A 21,067-nucleotide genomic window follows, 5' to 3' on the forward strand; every position below is an offset into this window, starting at 1 on the left:
TCTTGGTCTCGCATAGTTATCTTATAAATACAATCAAGATCATCATCGCACACTGGTTCAGTGTATCGCACTCCTTCGGCTAGGTCCAGTGGGACTACTGCGCGTAGTGATGTTTTCTCGAAGACCATTTTGTGCTTCTTCAGGTTGATGACTGCGTTCATATCGGTGGCCCAGTCTATTCCTAACTGCACGAGATAAGGATTGTTGTCATCAACAATCTGTATTACTTCAAAAACCGCCTGTGTTCTCGTGCCTTCAATATCAACTGTTACGCCTTGCAACCTCCCCATGGGAAAAATATTATGTTGGTTCACCATTCGTAATTGAACAGGGGACCATTGTAACATGGGCCTGCCCATGCGTTCCCATGTTTTCTTTGGTAATACATTCGCGTCCGAACCCAAATCTAGGATTACCTTATCCATTTCATACTCACCAATCTGTGCAGTCAACCTCATTTCCCTTCCAGTGCGCAAAGCATGCTTTCCCAATTTCCTAACTACGCGTGGTTCTCCTGACCTTGCGCACTTGGTGATCAACTCCTATAGTCCTTTAACCGCCTTATTGTCAGGTAGAAGTTTCATGCATGTATCTAGAAAGGTAGTGAGCATTGAAGGATCCATTCCTGGCTCTGGTTGATCCTTACTACCTGAAGTGGAGGCCTTCGCGAAGCTCTTCTTAGCTTCCATGAGTGTCTCCTTTGTGCGTTCTAAGTCAAAATCAGGTTCCTTTGCAGGATCCTTGCGAACCCACGTACTTTCCTCTCGTTGCTTCCCCTCATCCTCTCCTGTGGTCGTACCACTTTTCAGCATCATGTTTACATTCGGGTCCTCTTCGCGTGGCTCAAACCTCATCATTTGTATATTCTGAGTTAGGGGAGGCTAGAATACCCCTTTTCCACACATCTTTGTGATCAACGTAGGACAATCTATTGTTTCATGATCAAACTGAGCACAATACGAACAGGATATCCTCATCGGGTTGGTACAATCACGGGCATAGTTCCCTGGTCCTCCGCAATTGTAAAAAATTAATTGTACACGACCCCTTCATGGTCCCATTCCACCTTGTCCTTGAACTCACCCCTGAAATCCAGCGTGTGCCATCCCCGCATCTGGGTCGAGGGCTCGAGCTTCGGTCTGCATCCTATAGGCTGGGATCTAATCCATCATTAGCTTGTAACTGCAACAAGTGCACTCATCGTGGCCTACCGACCTGCAAAAATTACAAAATAATTGTTGGGGTGTCTGTGTATACTTCTACAACAAATGACAATTATCCATCATGTGTTTCCCTCCTAACTGACAGATCACGCACCATAAAGCAGGTGTTGTGCTCAGCTCTGCCTGTGCCTCCGGTGGCAACGGAATTGTCCCTCCTCTTGCCAAGTAGTTTGTGACACTGGACAATGATCCTTATCATGGCCCTGGCCTTTGCATTTTATGCACCATACTTCCTCGCGCGCCTCTAGTCGCAGTGCCCTATCCTACTTCAAACTTTGCATTTCCAAACATAGATTCTCTAGTTGCACGTGGATTTTTTGAACTCCCAACCTGGGGTCTCATGTAATCTCATTTCCATTTCCAATGCTTCGGCTTGGGTGGAAAGTTTCTGTTGTAACAGTGCCGTCCGCAAGTGCAGTGTTAGAGATGACACAAACCATGCGCAATGTTGTCCATCTATCAACATCATATTGGCTTCGCGGATCATACTCTTCATCCGTTGATCTAGATCCCATGGAGTCTCTCCCAATAGCATCGTGATTTATTTAAACCCGATGATTAATTGTGTTTCAGACTTTGGCCTCCTAAATTTCTTGTTCAGTGCGTTCTGGATCTCTATTATCCCTGCATTTGGGTGGTCATTAGATTTCTTGATGTACCATGTTAATGTACGATCCTGCAGTGCGCTCACCAATGTAGCCTTCTTAATATTGTCATCAATGACACCTTGTGCTTCCCATACTGCTCTTACCACGATCGAAAATTGGTCAAGATCCTCATTCCCTACTCCTTTGAATACTGGTAGTTTGTTCGCGCTCCCCATACTGAACTGTGGAGGTGGTGGAGGTGGAGTGGGTGGGGATGGAGGTGAATGAGGTGAAGTGGTTAGCGGTGTGGGTGGAGATGGTAGCCACGGAATCCGCTGCCTTATCAAATTGACCATGCTTCTTGGAGAAACCTTCGTGAGCTCATCCTCGCTCTCCCATAAGGGTGAAATTAAGGGACTGTTTTCTAATTCTTCACTACTTCCACTTCTGTAGATATTTCCACTCCGCGTAGTCCCAAACATTAATTTATTCGCATAACCCACTTTTCACATAAAAACATCTTAATCCAGGTGTTCAAAGATTTAATATACTTACCTCACGGTCCCTTGAGAAAACATCGCTCTACTTCGTTGTAACTGACAGTCGTGTCCACCACGAACTCAGTGATAAATCCTCTTATTATTCGATCGAGCCAGTGGTCCACAGGTCATGTTGTCTTATCTTTTGAGGCTTCTAGTCTGCGCACTAGTTCCAGAGTCCACACTATTAGTTTGTCAAGCCTACACCTTCCTTGGTTTTTTGCTAACTTCGCGATCCACTCATACAACTCCAACGGAAAGGATGCAAAGAAAATATTGTGGATTTCAGTGTACAAATAGTGATCCAATCACTGTTCCTTAGATACTCATGGACTTCTGTTTTCCTACGCCACGAACTCATGAATCTTCTTATCCAACCACTCCTCAATTTCTTTCTTTGTAGGGTTCCAATGGCATGACATCAGACATCCCTTATGCAAATCCTGGTCCCGACAATGAAACCATTTGTTGGCTTAGTGGGGCCTGACCTAGGTTCAAAAGTGATTTAGCCAAGCAAATCCCGGTACTACTGGTCCTTTTAGCAACAGTGCATGAAGGGTGGACTGAGGTCTCACCCGAAGTAGTATGGGAGGCTGCTAGAACTAGGTTTCTGCACCCTAGGGATGTCTGATATGAGGTGATTGGTAAGCAGTCCAACCTTCACACTTACTGTACTACACGCACCTATGGGCACCTTGCCCCTTGTGATACTGTCTTTGCACAGTTCTAGCCGCAACGTGACCCATATTATTTACCCAAATCTTCCTTAGTTAGGCTTTGTAGTTGATTACTTACATTATTTTCATACATAAGCATTCATACAAGTATTCATCAAGTGCGCGCGGTAAATAACAGAGTAGAAGTAATGTATACCATCAAAATAATAATTCAAGAACAAATGCATAGAAGAAACTTCTCTTTATTAACTTTCAATCCCAAGTACAGACCTGACTCTGCCCTACGCACTCAATTGCCGACTCTACTAGGCCTCTACGCACTCAGCTGCAAAGCCTCTACCTACTACTATGACCCATTACACTTCAGATTCCACTCTAACCTCGAACCATGCCTTCGCTATTCTATCTATCATTGACTTAGCTTTCTTTATACTTAGAGCCTCACTCTATTTATATAATCCCATGGTCCCCGGACCATGGGTAGGCTGACACAACTTTACATTAAATTACAATATAATGCTCAGGGCAGACAACCCTATGACTCGATTGTACACTTCGCATTCTGCACCTGCACTTTGCGGACTTCTACACCATATTTGACCAAAACTTGGGCTTTGAGCCCCAAAACTTATTGCGGGGGATCCCATGCCCACACTTACGCCAAAATCCCCGCCCTGAAATGCGATTGCAATTTATTTTGAAACGGACCTATCCTGAATGAGGCTGAGATTTAATAGAAAGGACTCAAAAGAAATTGTGATTTGTTTAAATTGGCCCTATTCCAAATGCAATTGTGATTTAAAAAAAAAAATACCATATGTCTTCTATTTATTAAAACACGGCTGATTAATTTATTTTCTATTGTTCGAAATGTATTCGATTTTCTTATCAATTCATTGTTTTCTCGTTTTCAAGAAAACAAGAGGAAGGACAGTTGCACTCGAAAAGGAGAACAGTTTCATGAAATCAGCTAGTGTTAGGATATTTCAGAATAAAACTATAAAGGCATAGATACAATGGATTCCCCAGAGATGGATTTCAAATTTGTTCTGATTTTTTGCATTATTGTAAGGGATTTGATAAACTTCCCCAACACTGAGCATAATGTTCTATTTTCTACATTTTCAACTTGTTATAAAAACCCTTTTACTGTAACGAATAAACGAGGTCCAGAATTCAAAAAAGAAAGCCTTTGAGGCTTGCACTATTGTACCTCTTAGTATTTTTAATAGAATGATAGGTCCATAATTTGACTGAGGAGGAAGGATGAGGGCCCTAAAGAGTCTGTACATTTTTTTATTTCTGCAGTCCAATTGAAGTTATCAGCACACAATTTTAGAGTGTTGCACTTTTGTAATGTATTGAAATATGTTGTAGATATCCAAGAGTCAAGGATTCTTTCTGGGGGAGGTTTTCTTACAATATTGTAGAAGTTTCTCTTCAAATAAATTCTAAGCATCAAGGGCTGTAAAAGAAAATTCAATAAATGATAAGTTTTTTTTTCAATTTCACTATTGTAATTGTTTTACGGATTTATTATTTGTTTTACTTAATTTGTTTTCAATCAGTAAAATCAATATGAATGACTATTATTAGCACTTTTTTTAATCTTACTTGATTTATGCTATAAAAAATTATTTTTGTGAAGGTATCTTTGTAGGAATCTCAATGGTTTAAACAAGATTATGGAGAATTCATGGAGATTTATTTGTAACAATAAATAACTATTTATTAATTGTTTAGAAATATATCTTGATTTAAATTATGTTGAGTTTGGAGAACTATTTCCCTCGCTCAAAATAAATCACATAATGTGATCCAAAATCTTTTGCTTATAGATGTGTTAAAAAATTACATGCATAAATTGTAGCTTAACAAAGAAGACTTAATGTGCAGATGAGACAAGAGGAGAAACACATAAAGCATGAAATAAGACAACGAGACTTGATAACAGAGTTCATCCATCTTGGACTACGTCTCTGGGCCCTACTCAATCAATGGGGAGGCCTTCATTCATTAAATTGCATGAGAAAGAAGAGTACAAGAATCACTTACAAAAAGGAGTTTTATACCTCCATACTAAAAAATGGGTGAAAAATTCAAAACTCTGATGGAGAAATGGACATAACCATTTCATTCGTGGCGTCGAGAAGTGCTGAAACTATATAAAATTTGTCAAATTCTGACAAAATGAAAATTCGGCCCTCCTCCAAAATTCTACCCCGAACTGCGTGCATTGCCTCCTCTTTGCCTCTGTGGAATGAAAACTATGTTTTAAATAAAAAAATGTCGGTGGATTCTTCAACGAATTCATTGTAGGGCAATTGGTTGGGGATCTGATTAATATGGAGGAGGTCGGGTGATCAAACCCCGTCTCCTCTGTTTTACATAACTGAAAATTCTTTTTTTTTTAACTTTATAACAAATTTTTTGTTTAAGAAGAATAATTAATGGTTGGGTCAGGCCTGCCTTGGGCGGCTCGCCCATCGTGTCCACCTCCTTTTAAATTGTAACATGTTGTTGGTTTGGGTTGGGTCCACGCCCTAAGGGCCGGCCCACCCACTCCGCTCATGTTAAATGGTTGTTCCAACAATCCGTAGGAGGGGCCGGGGGTCGTGGCCTGCCCCTCCACTAATATTAATATGTCATGTGAATAGAGTTGGGGTGGCGGGGTTGGTGGCCCGCCACCCCTTTTTGTTTATATTTTTTTATTATATAAAATGAACTACGCATTTATGGAAATTCAGTTTTGGACCATAGGAGTCATTATAACGAGGCAAAAATTTTCCCCGAATCTAGCCAAAGTTGGCCAGATTTTGTCCAATGGAAAAAGTCCAAATTGAGCCTTCATTAAGCCTACCCAGTCATCAAAAAGTCAACCCAACTTTGACTGCCTCTATCTCCTTCATCCAGATTTGGATTGGAGTGTCGTTTTCACCATTGGAATCAGGGTGATGATTACTTCGATCTGATGTCAAGTTAATTGCCTTTCCACCATTTTGGATTTTGAATTTTTCCCATGCAACTGTGTCTGAAGATCCACCTGGATCATAATGAATTCATGCTAAGTTAACAATTTAGATATATGCATAAAATGTTTTATACAACTATTTGTAAACATCTTTTCATTGTGTATTTGTCTTCATCATTTGTAAGACATTGAACTATTTTAGTATCTTGCAAATATTTTGAATCCAAATTCAAATACATTCTCTTCCCTTTCTCATTAATAGTTTTACTCTTGGTTAAGAATAAGATTATTCTTACCTTGGCCAAGATAGATTATGTTTGCATTATAGGGTAGAATAATTGCACGCTAGTTAAATCTTGCACATGTTATCAATAGAACTCCTATTTTTGAGGCCATGCTTTAGAATGGTTTGGTTTTTCCACAAAAACAACTTAAGGGTCATTCTTCTTGCCAGATCAGCTAGAAGAATCGATTTGATTTCCCTAGCTATTAGTAATTAAAGGAAGATTTAAAGCTGATAGCGATTGGGAAAAGGTAATCGAACCTAATTTAACCATTCAGAGCCACTACCCTAAACGGAAAAGGAGTTTCTTTAAGGTCTGGACCGGGTGGTTTTCCCCCATGTTGCTATAGTGAATTTCGAGGCATCAACATTTTGGCACTAGAAGGAGGGCTTGGCCTGAAACTTGTTGTCTTTTGGAATCTTTATTTTCTAACGTTTCATTTTTCAGAATGGCTCCTCCTAAACTTCCAATTTGGAGTTTTATTTCTTAACGTTCATCTTCCAATACTCCACCAGAAGCGGTAAGACTTTTGTCTCAGGTAAATTTTAATGGTGAGAAAATTAATTATGCATTTAATCATGTTTCACAATTCATTCAAAAAATTTCAAAATCTCCTTTTAAAGGAATTGATGAAGGTATTTTATACAAGAGTTTTACTCTTACATTTTTTGCAAAATCCAGAAGTTGGTTTCAGTGACTTCCAGTTGCCTCAATTCACTGCTGGGATCAATTCATTACAATGTTCTTTTGTAAATTTGATGGTTATGACTACGAGTGGGTATGCGATGAAATTGAATATTTACGAAGATTTTATTCTAAATCGTTGATTGATTTTACCATTCGATTTAATTTAAATTTCTTGAAATTTAAAATTGAAGATAAACATTCAGAAGAAGAATTATTAGATTGGTTTGAACATATTTGTTCTCTTCCTCCCATTTATGATATATTTGGAATTATTACAAGCTTCGATCAATCTCCTTCAAATTATATTAACACAATTGAGAATTCCAATATAGAGGTACATACAAAACATGATGAAGTGTCTTCAACCATGTATAATAAATTCTTAAATTTAGTACACACCTCTCACAGTAATCATGTTAATAAACCACAATCGAAAAGATTACAAAATTTCACAAATCAACCACAAGAAGATACAAGCAACATTATTCAAGAAAACACAAATAACCAAGTAAATGATATTAAATTTGAAATTTGTGATGAAGAAAATGTGCAAGAATTCTCAAATAGAGACATTTTTAAATCCATTGCTTATGATTCTCATTTTTCACTTTATCCTAATATTTTTGCTAATAGTAGTCTATCTCTTCTTAAAATTAATGACATTACAAAAAATAAAGATGGTGATCTTAATGAATTACCAATTAGCTTTTGTCAAGATAGATAATTGATTATTGATCACTCTTCTCGCATCAATGAACATGTGCTTCATATTTCTCCTTGTTTTGAGACAATGGATAAGGTCGACAATAATTCTAATGAATGTGGTAAAGTCATTTATGATAATTGAATTGACATTGAAGATGTTGATTTTTATTCTTCACGATTAAATCCTCATGATAAAAGTTGGATCATAGATGAAAATGAAGAACACTTCAATTCAAAAATTGTTTCAAAATATTCTCATTTTCAAACAATTAATGGTATTCATGATTTCAGCATTCAAGAAACCATTCCAATCTATGATTTATATGACGATCAAGGTCTCATTCCTATTCATATTCCTAATTCTCTTTCTAATTTGCAAGTTGTTATTGATTCTAACTCCAACTCTTGTGAAAAGGAAATCGTTTTAAATCGATCCCAATTGTGTTGTAACAATAATTGTAACTCTAGTGTAAACTTCGAATTGATTTGAGATTTCTTTTATGTTTTCAATTTTCAATTTTTAGATACTTTGCGCTGACATATCGAGAAATCTAACATTAAACACTCAATTGATGCATTGCCTAAATGGAAAAATGATTTTTTACATTTTCATAGTGAACATCAAGAGTCACTTCTTTTCCAATTCCAATTGATGCTCACCTCTTATCAAATGCTTCTTTCTTTTCGAAAGCAGTGTCAACAAGAGAATGAATTTTCACAATATGACCAACAATCTAATTCAATTAATAATATTCCATTGTATCTAACAAATTTCCATAAATCTCTCATAAATCCATTTGAAAGATATTTAGAAAGTTTTCCTTCATGGAAGATTGTTAATATTTTAACATGTGCACATAGCACTAACGATTTTATACAAGCCTTTGAATCAAAAAGTTCATTTCTACAACCTAGGTTGTTATCTTCGCTTTTGAATCACTTCCAATCATTAATATAAATTCTTCCATATTTCTTTTTTTTTTTGTCAAGAGTGGAGCCTTCAATTAACTAAAAAAAAAGGCTTATATATGGTACACGTCTTTACAAGTGTAAAGACCAACAAAGGACAAACCCATTGATGATAAACAAACAACAGGGTCAACAAAATCCAAAACCTTACACACAAAACTAAAATTAGACACCTGGTCTAGAGAGACCATTGTCTTCCTCCTGCTTATTATTTATGGTCTGGAAGTACGCCATGTCTTTGGCTGCCTATCATTGGCAATCATCACACAATTTACCATAGGGTATAGAATCTTAGTCATACCAAATATAGCTTTCCTTACATAGCACTCCTTCATTCGCCAGACGATCAGCTAACATATTGGCTTTTCTTCGCACATGAATGAAGTTGATGGTTCTCAAGGTTCACAAGTGGGAATGAATATGTTGAAAGGCCTGTGAGAGCCTCCAATGTTTCAACACTTTTCCAGGTGTCGTTCCATTACACATATTCATGGCCGCATTAATGACCAATTCAGATTCAGTTTCAATGATGGTGTTGTGTAAGTTTGACTCCATCAGGATTTCCAGGCACTACTCTAAGGCTATGAGCTCTGCCATGTTATTAGTGGCAGTCCCCAAATGACTATGAAAGATATCCTTTCTGTGCCCCTACTCATCTCTTATACACTGCCAAATCTAGCCATCCCTAGGTTTCACTTGGAGGCCCCGTCTATATTGATTTTCAAAAAACCCCGAGGAAGCTGCCAGATATCTTTACCAGCAGTTGTTTTGCTCACACCCTTGACATTGCCTTGGGGAACCAAAGAATGAAGACCCAACTATAGCAGTATGTGAGCATCCTGGGGCGAACGAGGGTCCTTAGGAATTTTCCACATAAGGGCTCCCACTGTATCTTTGAGCTGTCATAAAATTTGGAAAATGATATTCTAGGTCGAGCATATTTTGTTCTTGAAAATCCTGCCATTGCGTTCTTTCCAGACATCCCAGATAATAAAGCCTGGAACCAGAGTGCAAGCCTTGTTAATGATTTCATTACCTGAGAAGTCTTTCCTCCAATTATTCAAAGTGTTGGTGATGTTGAGTCTGTCCCTGTCAGTTTGCCTGAAGATTGAGGCCACCCAATCCCACAAGGTAGAGGTGAAGGGGCAGATGTTTAGTAAATGTTCCATTGTCTCCTCCTGTAAGCCAAATAGATGGCATTTGGATGGGCCAACAAATCCCCTTTTCAAAAGATCCTCCCATGTGAGAATTTTCTTTTGGTGAACCAACCACATAAACCACTTGATTTTCATCCATTGCGAGTTTTGCCAAAGGTCATTCCAAACCTGATCAGGGTTTGGATAACTGAAACCTAGGGCCATGCGTTTAGATTCTTTGAGGTTGAAGGTGCCTTCTTGTTGAGTATGGAGCATGATTGTTTAGAGGTCTTTGTTTCAGCCGGATGTATACCCCAGGAAGTTTGTACACCCCTCCACGTGGGGGGGTGCGGGTGGGACTTGTCCCCCCCACGGGGGTTCAGGGGGGCTGATTCCCCCCGGCTGGGGGGTCCAAGGGCCAGCAGTCCCCTGGCAAGGGTTTCGGGGGCAGCGCCCCCGAAGCTAAAAACAAATGTAAAATTGCCTTATAAAAGTATAGCAATTTCTAGTCAATCTGAGCCGTTCATTAGGCAGATGAAATGATGGTAGAACTTATGTTTAGTTTAGGGTTTTTTGTCCTAGAAGGAAACCCCTCTCTTTGTATGAGGGCATTGTATTTGAGGCTGTGTAATATATGTGTATTCTCCGAGCGAGAAGTAGAAAGGTGAGACTGTGAGAGAAAACAGAGGATATTACAGCGGATCTGTTGTAGGTTGTGTCTCTTCATTTTGTTGGATAATAGAAAGGAAGGACTGGTTGTTCAGGGTGGACGTAGCCTAAACTCGGTGAACCACGTATATGTGTGTCTCTCTTGTTTTATGTGTTTTCTGTGTTTATATTTCTACAATATTTTATGTGTTCCATTGCTCCGTAATATATAATTTTCTAAGACTTTGGTGTTTTGACCCCATCTTAGTTGGTCAGACGAGGATGACACAAAAAGCTTCCTCTGCTCCAAGTCAAGAGAAAGAGAATCCACCTAGGCCTTCAAAGGACTCTCTTCACTATAACCAAGACCCTTCCACATTCTCCATTTACCATTATTCCTTACCTGATCCCAGAAGTCACTTACCATAAGTAAACCTTTGTTGTCAGTGTCATTTTTTAGAGTGGTTAGTTCTTCCCTAAACAAATTTGGTTCCTGTTGCCAGTTATCCTCCCAAAACCGTGCAAGGTTCCCAGCTCGGATCTCCCAGAAACTATGCTTCTGGACAATGGCTCTATTCTCCAAAGCAAGGTTCCAAATGTGGGAGCCCTTGATGATCCCTTAAATTCTAATATGATCCCTCTCCTGCCAATTATTTGTGTATTTCTGCTTCCAAAGCTTGGTCCAAGGGGTGGTCGATTCCTTGAGCCACCTCCACCAAAGTTTGGCTCCCGAAAATCTGCTGAGGATTTCAGGGTCATGGAGCCCCAAACCACCGTGGGCCTAAGCTTTACAGAGATTTTCCCAAGCTACCAAATCCTACTTCTTTTTCTCTTCCCCTTTGCCTCAAAGAAAATCTCGTTGAATACTCCTTATTTGTTGCATAACTCCTTCAGGAGAAGGAAGAGCTGAAAATATGAAAATGGGTATAGCCTAAGGGATAGCCTTAGTAAGCACAAGACACCCCGCCAAATTCTAGGACCTTCAGGTCCATTTCCTGACTTTTTCCTGAAGTTTATTAGTTAACATATCCCACACTCCCTTGCTCGGAGGTTTGTCAATAAGAGGCATTCCAAGGTACTTGGAAGGTAACTGATCCCTTTGAAACCCAATAATTCTGGTGAGGGTCCTCTGGATAGCAATGTCAGTGTTAAAAAAGAACACCTTTGATTTGTCAAGGCTTACGTCTGTACCTGTGACCAATGCAAATTCGTTCAGTATTTCTTTGAGAGCTTTGGCTTCCTTGACTGTAGGAAAGCCCTATAGCATTGTGTCATCAACAAATTGTTGATGAGTAGAAGCAGCACCATCCAGAGTAAGTTTCAGACCTTGGACTCTTCCTTCAGGATTTACCATTTTGATCACTCTACCTAGCTCTTCCATCATGAGAACAAAGAGGAAGGGGGGGAGCAGATCCCCTTTCTTGAGACCCCTAGATGGCATAAAGGTTCTAGAGGGAGAGCCGTTAAGCAGAATGAAGAAGCTGACCATGGATACAAGGGCCATAACCCATCTTATCCAGTTGTGGTTGAAGCCATAAGCTCTTAGCACTACCCTGATGTAAGACCAACTTAGCTTATCATATTTTTTTGCTAGGTCAAGCTGCATGATCATACCAACTTGCTTATTGCTCTTAAGAGAGTGTACCACCTCGTGAGCTTGTATGATGTTGTTGAGAATCTGTCTTCCTTCCACAAATCCAGTTTTCTCATCTCAGACAAGAGAAAGAAGAAGACACTTGAGTCTGTTAGCGATCAGTTTGGAAATAATTTTTTACACCACATTACATAAGGCTATGGGTCTGAATCTGTCCGGTGTCATAGCTTTTTCCTGCTTTGGAATCAAAGCTATGAAAGAGGCATTAAGTGCTTTCAAAACAATTTTGGATCTTCTAGAGTCTTCCACAACATCAAGGATATCTTGTTTGATTGTTTTCCAGTAATCTTTGAAGAAGTCCACATTGAAGCCATCAGGGCCAAGAGCTTTCACATTTTGCACCTCATTGATAACCTCACTAACCTCCTCTTTAGACTTTGGCCTATTAAGATTGTAGTTGTCTTCCATGGCTACAAGCTTAGGAATGAACTTGGCGACTTTGTTAATGAACTGAGATCTGTCGACGAGAGGCTCTTCTGCTATGCTAAGGAAGTGTTGAACTAGGACAGATTCCATTTATTTGTGAGAGACGAGCTCTTTCCCTTAAGAATCTTTAAGTTTTGAAATTTTGTTATGAGATCTATGATCCAAGGTTGATCTATGAAAAAACTTCATGTTTCTTTCTCCTTCTCTAATCCATTGTACCCTCTATTTATGTCTCCAGAAAATATCCTCTTGCATGCACCTATCATCCCATTCGTTCTGAAGAGATTCAGCTTGAATTTTTCGTTCCTCGGTAAAGCCTTCTGAGATGATGATCTGATTAATCTCCTAGAGTTTCTTCTCAACTTCTCTTTTGGCTTTAAAAATATTACCAAACTCTTTTTGGTTCCAATCTTTAAGCCTGGATTTGATGTGTTTAAGTCTCTACTGCAACATGAACATTTTAGTGCCTTGAACGGGCATATCTTCCACCCACCATTTGTCAATATTTCTGGTGAAGTCAGGGTGAGAGAGCTAGATATTTTCAAACCTAAAAGGTATGTTCCTCAGTGTACCCATGAAAGTAGCTTCAAGTTGGACATGCCAGTGGTCTAGGCCTCCGAAGGGAAGGATTGAAGCTAACATATCAAGGCCTTTGAGAAAGAGGTCCTCTGAGATTCTTAATCTGTCTAGTTTAGAGGCGGCTTGAGAAGCCCCTACCCTCTAATTATTCCAAGTAAAAGTGCCATTTACTATTTTGGTGTCCACTAGCCCCATGTTATCCATGAAGTTCTAGAAGGAAATGGAATCTTTGCCTAGTTTTCTTGTACCACTCTTTTTCTTTGTGAAGGATCTGATCATATTAAAATCCCCAGCCAGAATCCAGCGCATATCAGGATATCTCTCTCTCATCTTCTCAAGGGAGGTGAGAAGCTTAAGTTTGTCTTCTAGTTTTTGAGGACCATAGAAGTTAGTGATCATGTATATCTCCTTATCACCCAAAGGTTGAATCACTAACGATACATAGTTCCTAGAAGCTTCAGCATCCAGGATTCCAAGTTTTTAAGGATCCCATAAAGTAAGAATCCCACCCACCGAGATATCCGCTTTAACCTCTAGATACTCATACTTGATTAACCATTGGTTGTATATCTCTCTGATCTTGTCCATCAAACATTTTGTTTCCTGAATAAAAACTGTATCTGATTTTTCTTCTTTCATTCTACTGCTAAGAGTTCTTTGTTTCCTTTTACTTCCTAGACCCCTAATGTTCTAGATTGTAAGCTACATTAAGAAAGGTTTTTAAAGGAGTAACTTGTAAGATCCCTCATCTTACCTGAGTTAATCATAAGCTTCCCACATTCGGTCAGAAGCTCATTCTGTGTTTTTCTTCCTCTTTTCCTACCTGGGTTCTTCGAAGAATGCATCAGTGTATCCTCCATCGTTTCCACTCCCATATTCTCCTGGCTATCATGGTTTCTTTTGACTCTAGAACACTTTGTTTGTGATTTCCAGAGGAAGAGCTATTGAACCTTGTCAAAATCCTCTTTTGGCAAAGAGTCTGCCCCTTTGGTGATTCCCTGCTCCAGAAACTTTTCTAGATCTAAATTCTCCCTCTCTATAATCTCTTGTAGTTCATGGTCTTCTATTCCAAACTCACTTGGGGTCATCTCATGGTCCCTACTGAGCTCCATAATTCTTGGCATATCATCTTTTTGTTTGTTGTTTTCTAGTATATCCTCCATATTAGTATCACTTTCCTTCTCAGTGGGAATATTCTCTGATTCCTAGTTTGTCTCGTTGGTTTTGACTCCTTCTTCTAAGATCTTGAAAATATTATGACTCGGTTGTCCGTCTTCATTAATTTTCTTTTGGTACCGCTTGCCTCCTTCCCTTTACCCCCAACCTTAGTAAAACCTTTGGGATCCTTACCTATAGTGGCTTTCGTATTGCTCTCCATCTTGTTCAATGGGTAGTCCCTATATAGGTGCCCATGCTCATAGCACTTATGGCACCTAAATGGGATGTTTTCATAGTCCACTGCCTACACCCATTCCTCTTCATAAACTTCTAAAATGATTGCATCTAGAAGTGCCCTAGATAAGCCCATTTCCACACATGTTCGAGCGAAGGAAGTGTATTTGCCTCTTAGAGTAACATCTGAGATATTTATAAAATTCCCTAGCTTGTTGTCGATAGCCTATAGAGACTCCAGTAGCCAATAATCTAAAGGAAGGGAATAGAGTCTTATCCATACCGGCACCGAGGTGAAAGTTTCTTGTTCTGGGACAAAGTTCATTACCCATGGTCTCATATAAAGGCCTGCAGAAGTGTAAAAATAGGGTCCTCCCTCGAACAATCTGTCTTTATCTTCTAAGCTTGTGAACACCACCATGAAGAAGCCCTTGGACCCAAGGTGAAGGTAAATTTCCCCCTTTGGTTTCTAGTGGTTCCTTATCCATGCTTGCAAAGCCTTTTCCATTAGCCAAATCCCCATAAATTTACAGATAATAGAATACTCTGACATGTGGTCTCTGTGTTCCTGCAGTGCTAGGTCACTTAAAACAACTCAAGGAATAGTGGTCGACTTGGGTTTACAGACCCCTAATGTACTCATAGGAGCAACTTTCAGACTACTAACCTCTGTCCTCTTCTCCTTACTATATTCCTCATGATTCTCTTCCTATCCTTGAGGTCTGATAGTTTCTGATTTTTCTATATTCTTAGCCTTTGTTACCACCTCTGTTGGTTTCTTGAAGCGATGTGATCCAACTCCCTTGCTTCTGTCTGTAACCACTTGATAGTAAGAAGGAGCTAATCTCCCTCCTCCATGCCCCGCCATGGTGACTAGAAACAAAACCCTCGAAATTCATCCATATTTCTATGATCCAATTGAAATTCAATTAGAAAGGATGTTCCAAGAGAAGGTAATTGTAAATAAGTTTTTGTCTGTAAATATTTTAGTAATAAAATTATATTCTACATTTAGATTTAACTTGTTTAGTTTAATTACATTTTTGCTACTAATGTTTAATCTATACATCAATGCAGAAATTAAAATGTCTGCATGGTTACATTGGAAGTGTGACTATACCTAGTCATTTTCCTTCCATTCAGTTAGTAATTAGGAGTAGATTAATTTAGATTAGATTCTTTCTATTTTCATTGCAGATTTCAATAACCAAGTAATGAATCTAATATTTACAACATTTGTTTTTCATTTTTGGAGTAAATCATATCATGGACTTTTAAATCGAATGATTGTCTTTATTTTTCAAAACTCCATCACACTATCAATAGCGCTTTTAGAAAACATGTGCGGAGAATTGCTATGTTTTGGGAATATTTGATTCACAAGTACTTCTGAGAAGGTTATAGTCACTACTATTGTCATCGTATGTGAAATCGAGGTGAATATATTTATAAAATTCATTACTTAGCATTTTAGATTAAATAAAAGATGATATTGAACATAGGGGAATTTGAGAAATACATGGAAGAACTTCAAGATCTATGAAACTTACAGTTAAAATTCTTCCAGATATGCACTTTACAAATTCATTTTCATCTATCATTAGCTTTTCTTTTCCTCATTATTTCTTTTATAGGTTTTCCTTGTTTTATTTGAAAACTTAAAATAAACAAGTAGTTAATTTTTTATGAATCTGCCATATGTTCAGGAAAATACTTATTGTTTATCAAAATTTTAGATTTCTCTAAATTCTCCTTCCCCTCATAAAAGTCATAACAATCCTTTAACATGTGTTATCACTCAGGTTGTCCTTTAAGCTCTGGAAAAGGATACGGCCAAGGTAACCACAAACCAACTTTGGACTGCAGGTTCTAGCCTGCCTGCAGTCAGAGAGGGCTCTCTCTTTTAGATTTAGCTTTGTTTGAAAGGATCTTAGGCTAGGTATGATGCACAGGGGTTTTATATTGTTTTTGCTAGGAAGGAAGACGTTTCAAGTAGAGAGGCAAGACATAGTCTGGTAAGTTTTCAAACCATTGGGCATGGAGTCAAGGAGTGGGACTGCTGGTGCGTTTTTCTTGGTCACAAGAGAAATAAGGAGCAAGGTAGCTGCTCATGAAACAACACTTAAAGCTTTAAAAGGATCAGATGAGGGATAAGGAATGAGAGGCAACAAAGAATCTCTCATTAATATTAAAAGGGGGAAAGTGAATGAGCTCTATCTAGGAGCAATTAAGAATTCCTAGACAACTATCAAAGATGAATGGATTAGGGGAAATATGAGCCGAAGGGCATTCATATTCATGACTAATCCAGAGGAAAACATAAAGAAACAGCAGAAAATGAGAATAGAGGGCAGTTAAACCAATTCTAAACTATTCTTTCTTTCTGCTATTTAGACGGTATATTAATGAAAAAAAAGAGATAGGAAAACTTATTGAGTCATGTTGCAGCACAAGAATTCCAAATTCACTTCTTCAGACCATTAGACACAGAGTAGACAGTCTTTCCTTCAAGCTTTTTGGCAGTCTTTGATTATAGAAAACATGTCAAGTATACAGTGCGAGTCTATACTAAAAAACTATCAACCAACCAACCCTTAAAGCAATACAGAGGGTGGTATATATAGGGAAAATTTATCTGGAACCATCTATTACAGCTGACCTAACAAGTCTGACAGAAAATTGATTACTTTAACCTAATCCTATCCAGAAGTAAATGCCAGAAAATATCTTTGAGCTACGCTGGGGGCAGCTGTATCAAAATGAGTTAATATCTGTCCAGGTGGCTCTGTGCTTTTCATCTGTCATAACTGTGCATTGGTCTTTGCACCATTGTTGTTCGGCGGTATTGAATGCTTCTGACTGTGATTTGAGAGCTAAGGTGGGCTTACTCCTCTTGATTTGACTTTCTGGGGCGCTCATCAATGTTCAAGTGCATCAAGCCCCTGAAAAATCTTTGGCGGATAGTTTTCGGCTCTCCTCCCTCCTCTGATACTCTTTGGCAATAAATTGATGATGTTCTGCCGTGCTGTGGGTCTTATTCATAATTTAATGGCCGTTGTTCGGCCTCTGTTTCTTTTAAAACTGTTTTCTGCTCCTTCCGGCCAGCTTTGCGAAGAAAAATGAGTCATTCGGCGCCTTTCGGGCTTGCTGGGGGCCGCAGAATAAAAAGATTCCCTGAAGATTCCCCATTCAGGCCCAAAAAATCTAGCGATGAGCACTCATCAAAAACTGCCTCAGAATCGGATTCCAGGGCTCCGAAGTGCGATTTTCGCGCCTTTGCGCCCAAAAAGTGTTGATGACGTCAGCATTGTACGGCAGGTGACGTCAGCATGACATCAGCAGGTTGATGTGGCGAGATGACGTCAGCATGATGTCATCATGTACGGACGATGGCATGGCAGGGACACGTGGCAGTGATGTGGCAGGAGGCCACGCAGGCAGGTGACTCGACGTGGTGACTGGGCAGAGGGTGACGTGGGATGTGACGTCACGGGCGGTAAGTGGTTTCGTGGCACACCGCTTTTTGAGGATGGTGGTTTCGTGAGGGGGCGCTCTGCCACAGCCCAGAGCCTGACGCGTGGCGGGAGTACGGCGGCAATACCGCCCATCTCCCGGACGCTAAAGCTCGGGCGGTTCGGGGATGGGGCGGCCCGCCCACCGTTGATCAGCGAGGCAGGCGATCCAACGGTTGGCGGTCGGGGCGAGGCGGCGGGTAGTTAGGGCGGGGAATATTCGCAGGAATATTCCAAATTTAATAATATGCGCGCGGTGGGTTAAAAACTATAGGAAAAGCGGGTTATGGGGTTTTTAAAGGCGCGGACAGTGGGTTTTCTGATATTTTTGCGCCGGGGGAATATATTTACATGACAAACATTGGGATAAAGGTGAAAACATGGGTTTTTTTGGGGGTTTTTGGGCTAGCGATGAGGTTATTAACCTGGCCAGGTGTCAAATTAATCCCTGTTTGGACACGGATGGGCTAAAGACAGCCCCATATGGACTGTGATTCCCCGGACTTGTGTTTAGAAAATATGGCTATATTTCCAGGGAGGGGATATTTGCATAGGGGAGTTTTATATACATGATTTTAATAGGGAAAGGGAAAAACTGATAGGGAGTTATATAATAAAGTTAGTAGTTAATATGGAGATGAAAAGAGGGCGCTAAGGTATAAGACCTTAGGCTTTGTTGGGAAAAAGAAGGCTCACAGATGATGAGTGAGCAGTCCTTGAGTGAAGCAAATCCTCACCAAGGCGAATGTCATGGAGACGATGAAACTGAGAGGCTCAAGCAGATCTTGACCTCTCGGGGGATGTTAGTAAGTGACTTGGGGGAAATGAGAAGAAGGGGAGGTTAGCGAATACCAGCTTGAGTACCTCCTTTGTTTGCAAAACTGCCTGATAACTGTGATCAAAAATGGAATACAGCAGTGGCATTTGGACCAGGATACTTCCATGGCATCTTCATTGGTCTGTTCTGGAAATATGGAACACTGCAGCCTGCAAAGTATGACATATTTGGCATGTGAAAATGTCAATCATGAAAAATGAATACCTGCTGCAGCAGGAGGCTAACAGTGGCTCCACTTGGGGATGGCTTTTCCTTTGTGAAAAGTCAAGAACAGCAGGTCAGACTGCCTTGCTTTTAATTACTGTTGTATTCTGCAAAATTTGCTTGGCCGGTTGCCTTATTAATCCTACCTACCTACCCTAACCAGTACTTTCCTTGCCGTTAGGTGAAATGAAACAGCCAATGCAACCACTTAAGCATTATAAATATGAAAGGTCCCTGTTGCTTATGCTTGCTGTTACCTGGAATGGAGATCTTGCAATCTGATAAGGCTTTATTAATCTTTGAGAAGATCAGGAAGCTGCTGACCTTTTCTGCTGAAACAAGAAACTGTACAAAAGGGTCCTGTAGCATATATACATTATTGCCAGACTGACTTGAAGAACTGTACAAAAGTTTGGGATAGCTATCATGCTTTGAACTTGGGGAATCATCAACAACTTGATTTTGAGTTTTGCAGCTTGCTAGCGGAGAAGAGCAGTGACTTACCTCATCACACAACTTATCATCAGATGGGTTATGCAAAACATGGAATGGAACCTGTAATTCTTTGAAAGCCTGCTCAGATGGCACCTGACAGATTTGTGCTGACTGTTCTTTTTCTTCTTCAAATATCCGAGATGGCTGAAAATCAACAGGCAGGGAATCCAGTTGGATTTTTTGGTCACATGCTGCTGCTTCTGAGTCTTCCTCAATCTGACGCTCACCGGCACTTTGGGGCTGCAAATCTAGTGTTAATGCATTAAGTGCGGGGTCTGGACTTTCCTCTAGCCGGTCAATATCAAAATATGGTGACGCTTGATTATAAATGGCATGATTATTTCCCCTAATAAACTGAAAAGACTTGAAACAAAATGGTAAAGTTCCCTCGCTGAACTCGACACCCTCTGCGTTTTCCTCCCTTTCTTCGCAGCTAAACTGGGCCTGTTGATCATTGGGTTCAAGCAAATGAGCCTGAACTGTGCTTTCTGCCAAAATAGGCTCTGATCCCTCTGCGAGGCTGATCTGATCGTTAGGTTCGTAATCATCGTCATACTGATCATATTTGGGCAGACAGTTGAAAGAAGAGAAGCTATTATATTCATATATTACATCAGGAGATTGCTCCATCATGTATGGCTGCATGAATATGTCATCTGTTTTGTAGCAGGTTTGTTCAGGAATACCATTACTTTCCCTTTGCAAAACAGATTCTTTGTGGTGCTCTAAACCTTCAACTTCTATTGTGAATGTCTGCTTTAATTTCTCTGCTTTCTTTACCAAGGTATCCAATTTACCCTCTTTTTCTGCTTTCAACTTCCTCTCCCTAACTTCCAGATTAACCTCTACATCTACTGCCATGTTCTGCATCTATTGCATAGTAGAGGGGCTCCTTTCTCTCAGATGAAATTCTATTTCGGGATCGAATGCTGCTGGATAATGTAGTAGAGCCAAATCAGGGGGAGGTCGTATATTCAATGGTAAAGAGTGATAAACCTGATTGAATCACTCAGAAAATTGCTGAACAGATTCAGTTGGAATCCTTTTTAACTGTTGATATTCTTTTATAAGCATGAGGAAATTGACTTTGGTCATCCATCTATCAAGGAAGAGTTTGAATAGCTGCTGGAGATTTGAGATGCTTGCCTCAGGCAATGCTTTAAACCAAGTCCTAACTTCACTTTGCAAAGAAAGGGCAAACAGCCTAACACTAACATCCTCATCTTCTACCTCAAAAATGTTTAAATAATCTTCAAAAGCCTGGATATGCTTTTGGGTAGTAACTCCATTCTCTCCATCAAATTTTGGGAGCTTCATGGGATGATTTTTGGGTAAAGGATTAAGCAGGGGAGGCAAAATGAGAGGCTTGTATCTATCAGGAACTTTACGAGGCACGAGATTGTGTACAGGGGCTAAATGATTGGGTTCGGTATGAACAGGGATAGGATGATTTGATTTGACAGTAGTGTCCCCTTGGACTATGAGGTGAGCATCAGCTGCATTTAGAGGCTGTCGTTCTGATGTGCAAGGAGGGCTTTCTT

This window comes from Pinus tabuliformis, chromosome 3_2 (assembly GCF_031772625.1).
Source record: "Pinus tabuliformis cultivar Carrire ecotype Pingquan chromosome 3_2, CPIR1, whole genome shotgun sequence".
NCBI lineage: Eukaryota > Viridiplantae > Streptophyta > Pinopsida > Pinales > Pinaceae > Pinus > Pinus tabuliformis.